We start from the raw sequence: 7303 nt of genomic DNA on the forward strand, positions 1-7303 counted from the left end.
AACGCCAGCAATCGTCAGCGGACCACGTCCGCTACGTGGTGCACTTGGACCAATCTTAATTCCTTTAATGTTCCATTGATTTACAAAAGAAAACTCTAAGTCAAAGTACTAGCGGTGCAAACACATCATAACAAACACAAATTCAAAACTTCATTCCATTTCAAAATATTTGTTACAAGTTGTTATGCCTCAGCGGCTACAAAAGAAAAAGAAAGAAAACATAGTAAAGGTTCCAGCTTCAGAGGTTGCCCTCGGCATCTTCTGCTTCAGCATGCGGCGGCAGGATTGCGCGGCTCGTTTGATCAGACCCTCGGGCTGTGGGATTTGGGGTCTCTATTGTGCCGTCCGCCCGGGTGTGCGCCACCAGGAAGCCAGCACGTGACACCTCCGACTGGGTAGGAGGAGGAGTCTGCTGAGACCCTTCCGCCGGGCGTGCGCCACTTTCTCCACTGTCTGAGCGGGCACCTTCCGCTGGGGCAGGTACGACATCCTTCTCCGGCGGGGCACTCTTAGCCGCTGGCACATCGGGCTGGGACGCTTTTGCGAAGTCAATGGCGCCCTTCCGCTTCAGCAGTTCTACGTTCGCTAAGGCCCCGGCCTTCGCCGACTCAGTCAGGGCCTTCTTATACTCCGCCGACTGTTTGAATGCCTCAACAGTAGCGGCCGCGGCGTTATTCTCATCAACCCTCAGGCGGGCAACCTGACCCTCCAGCCGCTTCACCTCCTTCAGTCTCGCGGCTGACTCCCGCTGCAGGATAGTGATCTTTTTATCCTTAGCGGCTACCCGCTCCTGCAGCAGGGCGATGTCCTGCTCCAACTTGGAGATGCGTTCATTCCTCTCCAAGTCCCGCTGGATGGCCACCGTCAGCTTGCCGCGGGCGTCCGCGGCGTCACAATCTGCCTTTGCCAAACACCGTTCCGCCCCCGCCAGCTTCTCCCTTGCCTCCGCCAGCTCCCTCTGGAGACTTTAGATTTCCCCCATGAGCTCCCCTTCGACCAGACGCTGCTTTGATGCCGCCTGGAACATGTCGTTCAGCCCGGCGGATATTTGACCAAACGCCGAGCTGTAGGGCGACTGGTCAATAGCCGTTGGGCGCGAGATCCCTGCTAGGCCGCCAAACCCCAGCCGTTCACAGAGATGGAAGAGGAACTCCCGCTCACCATCCGTCATAAACTCCGCATACGCGGCAAACGAGTCCAAGTCACTGGTGGCTGGCGCTTCTTCCTCCACCACGGCAGCCTTCGGGGGAGCTTGACGGGCCTTCTTCTGCTGGCGGGCCCCGATTGTCTCCACATCCTCCCCCTCTTCCTCGCCGGGGGAGTCAATCTGCCGGCGCCTTCTCTCAAGCACCCTTGGGTTCCCGGCAGCGGCCCTCGTTCCCTTCGCCGGCGGCTCCTCCCTTGGCGCGGTGACAGTCTCCCCCGGCTGCACCGTTCTTTCTTTATGGGGACCACGCCTGTTGGCGGGTACCCTCTCCTTGTGTGAAGCCGCCGTTGCGGCCCCCTTTTTCCCGCCTGTCACGGAATCCCCCGCCTGAACGACAGGCAGGCCGTAGTCACCAAGATGGGATTGGTGCGACATCGGCAGCACCACCGGAACCTCGGACTGGCTCAGCGCCAGTGTCTCGGGGTTCACTACAGTCTTCTGAGCCGCCAGCCCCTCGGCGTACATTGTCTCCAGGAAGTTGTCCACCTCCGCACGGTCCATTGCTTTTTCAAAAGCGTCGCGACTCGCTTTGTTACCCGGCGGATGTTCTAAAAAAAAAAAAACCAGTCAGCCTGGGTTACTTATTACAAAAAAAAAAAACGGTATAGCAGAGATTTCTTACCAACGGAGCGAGTTAGCCGCTGGTCGACCAATAACTCCCAACCGGTCAGAAGTCGAAAGTCCAGCAGGTTGCGATTCCGCCAGCAACCTCTGATCCGTGCTACGCGACACTCTTCTTCGCGCGTTAGGTTATACCGCAGTCCCGCTGCACAAACACAATAGTCGTTAGTAAAAATACAAGTCTGCAAATACAAGAAGCCGCCAACTACGTTTAGCGGAAACCGGTTAACAACCTCGGATATGTTGGAACTCCGACTTAATCCTAAACGTCGGCCCTCCCTCGTTCGACCCAGCCTGATACTCCCAACCCTCCGTGGCGACGCAGAAGGTCCCCCGCCAGTAGGACATAGAATCCCTTAGATTCTCGATCAGCTTGGGCGCTCCCTGGCGGCGGCTCAGGTTCACTTGCCCTCTGCAACCCCGGCGCTTCACATAGACCAGCTCGTAGAAGTGAAGTACCTCCGCCACATCCGGACAACCGCCACAGAGAGTTTAGCGCCAGCATCAACCGCCACATGTTGGGGCAAATTTGACCAAAGGCAAGCCCAAATTCGCACACCAGGATTTGAAGGTTCGGCACCAACGGAAGTGTCACTCCCTGGCGGAATATAGCCTCGTGCACCGCAGCAAACCCCTCCGGAAGAACGGATGCCTTCTCGTCCGCAAGCGGCGGACGCAGCTTCACTGAACCGGGCAACCGGAACATCCGCTTCATCCGATTGACGGCGGCGACATTCATCCTCCCTCCTGCCTCGTCAACGGCGGTGCCATCCTCGAGGAACCACGCTGACTCAGCGTCCTCCCCCGCCGTCTCTTCTCCCCCAGCGGAGCCGCTGGCAGTACTGTTGCTTGCCAACCGCTCGTCGCGCCTAGTTTTGGCAGCAGCGGCCTCACCCGCCCTAGAGCTCTCTGGACGTGGAGCACGACCCATAGCTACTTCCCAAGGTATGGTCTATAGCGGCTCAACCTCTAGCGGTTCTGGCAGTGAGGTTCCTGCATGGGCAGACGGACGCAACGAGTCAATAAATATTTTGTCCGCCGCGCTGAACGACACGTCAGACCCGGAATCCTCACTGCTCGAAATCTCTATGACGTTAGCCATCCCAAACCCTAAAACCCACACCAGTTAGCACAAACACAAATCTAGCCTGTTCTTACATCAGTTGTAGCTAAGAACATCAGCAACAGTTTACCCAGAAAACACCAAAACAAGAACAAACAACCCCCAAACACTTAACCCAGATTCGACCATCTAGTAAATCCCGAAATCCCAGCTGTGTCAAAAACACCAAAACCCACTTTACACACTCAGAGCACACCAAAAAAGAACAGAGCACCCCAAAATCAAGAAACCCAAAAAACTGACAGAAGCAAGCACACAGAAATTCAGTGGAGCAGGGATGAGATTCAGGGGACCAACCTCAAAGGTGAAATCTTTGGTGTGATTGAAGGCGCTTGTCTTCACCGGTAGAGGCCTCGTCCTCAAGATCCGATAACACAACAGATTTCGTCCCCCGGAACTCTCTTCGTAAATCGCACAGAGCTTGAAGACGACGACTCAGGTTTGAAGTTTTCACAAAGTGTTAAAACTCGCTAAAGTTCCCGCCCTTTTATTTCAACATCAACGTGTTCTAAGCCGTCCGCTCAAAAACGACATCACACACCAGCCGTACACGTGTCACAAGTCTCCACTTGCTCTCCGGATTAACCGAGGCGTCGCCTCGGTTACGAAGCCCATAATTACTAGCATTAATGGCGAGGAGACAGGCCTCCGCACGCTAACCCTCTACGGGTTGGACACGTATCACCCACCACCAGACAAAGCGTCTAGTGGAAGTAACCACTTGGGATGAATTCACCAATCGTCCAAAGTCTCCGCTGAGCGAAACCCCGCCAGCGGAACTTCTCCCTTGTCATCTTCCAAGTGACGAAGTCTCCGCTGAGCGAAACCCCGCCAGCGGAACTTCTCCCTTGTCATCTTCCAAGTAACGAAGTTTCCGCTGAGCGAAACCCCGCCAGCGGAACTTCTCCCTTGTCACCTGCCAAGTGGCGAAGTTTTCGCTGAGCGAAACCCCGCCAGCGGAACTTCTCCCTTGTCATCTTCCAAGTGACGAAGTCTCCGCTGAGCGAAACCCCGCCAGCCGAACTTCTCCCTTGTCATATTCCAAGTGACGAAGTCTCCGCTGAGCGAAACCCCGCCAGCGGAACTTCTCCCTTGTCATCTTCCAAGTGACGAAGTCTCCGCTGAGCGAAACTTCGCCAGCGGAACTTCTCCCTTGTCATCTTCCAAGTGACGAAGTCTCCGTTGAGCGAAACCCCGCCAGCGGAACTTCTCCCTTGTCATCTTCCAAGCGACGAAGTCTCCGCTGAGCGAAACCCCGCCAGCGGAACTTCTCCCTTGTTATCTTCCAAGCGACGAAGTCTCCGCTGAGCGAAACCCCGCCAGCGGAACTTCTCCCTTGTCACCTGCCAAGTGGCGAAGTTTCCGCTGAGCGAAACCCCGCCAGCGGAACTTCTCCCTTGTCATCTTCCAAGTGACGAAGTCTCCGCTGAGCGAAACCCCGCCAGCGGAACTTCTCCCTTGTCATCTTCCAAGTGACGAAGTCTCCGCTGAGCGAAACCCCGCCAGCGGAACTTCTCCCTCGCCATCTTTCTAGCGGGGAACCTTTCGCTACAAAACCTCTAGCGAAACCTTCGGGTCATCTTGCAAACAACATACGATTGTTCAGAGCAATACCGCTCAATAACATATCGCTAAGCACGTCTACTGGACACTGCTTCCTGCTACAGTCAGTGGGGGGATATCCGCCAGCGGCGGATCCCGAGGCCACGCCTCACTCTGACAACGACTGCCACGCGGCGTTACGGTCAGACGGTCCCTACGGGACATGGGGACTTGTCAACAGTCTACGACGGCCCTGATCAGGCACGTTGACCCCCGTCACTCGGGTACTAAGATTGGGTTCTCTACCCAACACCCTCTGCTCCGTGCAGCTCCCCCTCAACAAACAATTCGCCGATCATCCGGAGGTCTACCTTGGCCGGGGAGTGGGGGACTCCCTGGGGGGCCTAGCAGGGGCCCACCCGAAAGGGTATAAAGCGTTTGCTCACTAAAATCCATGGTTGACAACGTACTGACGCTAATTATGCTCTTGCAAGTCTAGCGGAAGAAAACGCTTCAAACCGCCGAACAACTCCCCAACCAAGATTGCCCTCCTTGACTGGGGACTTGGGGGACTTGTACATACATGTACATTTGCAAGCATAATTAGCTATAATGGGCCACGCTTATTGTACCGCTAAAGGTACTAATTCCAACCAAAGGAATGACATACAGGTACACCGCCAGGCGGGCTACAAGCTCAGCCTCGGATCACCCCCAGATCACCGCCGACGCGCCGCCACGCGCCGTGCCAAAATGACATCAGTAGCTCCCAGAGCTGGGAACTGAAACACTTCAGTCCCACATCGAAAACAAAGAGAAGAACCTCCTCTTCCTCACCTATAAAAGGTTCTCTCCTCTCTCCTCATTAAGGACGCATTCAATACTTATCTACTGTTACTTTGTCAACATAAATACATTGACTAACTTAGTCATCGGAGAGTTGAAGACCGCCCAGCGCGGTCTCCCTTTGACGCCCTTTGTATTTTACTTGACAGGTAGCGGAAGCTTTGAGAGCATCACCAGTATCGATCCGCCCACCGGATCAGCGTTAACAAAGGTTCAGCTACCGCCGAACTTTTAGACATTAACACAACGAAAGGCTTGTACAAACGATCATGAGGCGTTTGAAAGAGGTATGAGGCATTTATTAACCTTTTCCCATTAGACTTGGTAGAAAGAATATGTTGCTGCATACTATCATCACCATATGATTATTACAAAAATTTTGCTGCATGTTCTTTCATCACTAAGTTGGTTATCGACCATCTTGTTTCAAAAGTTCATAGAAAAAAATAAGTTATGTAGGTTGTTACTGTAAATTACAGGGTTGGAAGAGCCCTCTTTTACTGGCTGACTGAGGCTGCTGTTAAATATCCATTGTCTAAGCCTCTGGTCATTTGACTCAATGGAGGTATAACTAATTATTAATCTTTTGGCATCATATACATTTACCCACTGCTTTATTGCCTTGAGCTACTTATTAATTTGCATTATGGTCTGAAATAGGCCCATGCCATATAAATAGCACACAATTCATTACTCTTTCTTACGTACTCTCTGGCTTTGACGGAAAGAGAAACATATACAGAGTTAACAAGGCTAGCTGTTCCACCTTTTCTGCAAATATTTACTGCTGGATACAGAAAAGCTATTGAGTTTTGTCTTTGTATGTGCAGGTCTTTCAACATGTCTTTTTGTGAGGAATGTTACAAGCAAGGAGGATGTTAGTTATTACCATACATATGGTTCATAAGTTTTGGTCACTAGCTTTGTGTGTAACTCTTAAGTTCAACAAGAAGATTAGTAGTTTTAGGTATTTTGATGCTTGTAATTTTGCGAAACCTTTGGTTGGTGTTACAATTGTGATTGTTGGTTTGTAATTGAAATGAGTTCATATGGTATCTTAAACATTTTTCAATAAAATTTTTGCAGTACAATACTAGCTTTGGTGTGAAATTCACATCAGAATTTTTTTTATTTTTTTTTAAAATGAAATATCTTTTTGCGACGGCAAAGTACCCGTCGCAACTAAATTAGCCTTTGCAACATTTAGTTGCGACGGCAGTAGTTTCCGTCGCAAATACCTTTTGCAACGGAAATTTACCGTCGCAATTGGATCTTGTGACGCCACCTATTGCAACGCTAACATTTCCGTCGCAAATACTCAATTTGCCGTCGCGAAAAGTATTTGCTATGGCAAAATTACTATTTGCCATCGCAAACTACCGTCGCAATTGAAGTTTTTTTTAGTAGTGTGACCCTAACCCAATAGGTGAAATTTCTCTTATTCTGCTTTAACCACTTTTTTTCTTCTTATTTTTTGGTTTTCATATCATTCCTTAACTGATAGAAGACGAACATAGGGGTGTATCTATGTGCTTCTTTCAGAGCATTTTGAGAGAGTAGTCTTGAACTCTGAATTGAACAAGAAAAACAGAAACTGAAATTATACAAATCAATTTTGATAATCCTTTCTCCTGTTGTAAAAATGAAACCAATTACCAGTTCATCCTTTGACCAGTTAATCAGTGTTAGGCTCCCAATAAGTAGCTACCGTTCATGAAGAGCTCCGTTGCACGGTACAAGAATAAGATAAATGATCTTAATACATTACTTTCCATGCGTTTACTAACACAAAGTAAATCGGAATGCAAATGGACCCAACATAAAAAAGCTAAAGTAACCAAATTTGATGACTCTTCATGTCTTCACTGTAGGACACAGAAACTTTGACAACTTTCAACATCTAAATCTCCTTAATGGCTTCATTAACTCATTCACGCAGTTAGCCACCCAAACTATACGCATAT

The 7303-nt window shown here is 50.4% G+C and overlaps 1 long non-coding RNA gene across 1 annotated transcript; it reads left to right on the forward strand.

Moving 5' to 3' along the window:
* Window positions 1-5582: 5582 nt before the first annotated feature.
* On the forward strand, window positions 5583-6419 carry LOC133725037 (uncharacterized). Its single transcript, XR_009854244.1, has 3 exons — window positions 5583-5626; window positions 5819-5904; window positions 6170-6419. It is a non-coding gene; the product is annotated as an uncharacterized LOC133725037 (long non-coding RNA).
* The last annotated feature ends 884 nt before the right edge of the window (window positions 6420-7303 follow it).

The sequence above is a fragment of the Rosa rugosa genome, chromosome 1 (assembly GCF_958449725.1).
Source record: "Rosa rugosa chromosome 1, drRosRugo1.1, whole genome shotgun sequence".
Taxonomy (NCBI): domain Eukaryota; kingdom Viridiplantae; phylum Streptophyta; class Magnoliopsida; order Rosales; family Rosaceae; genus Rosa; species Rosa rugosa.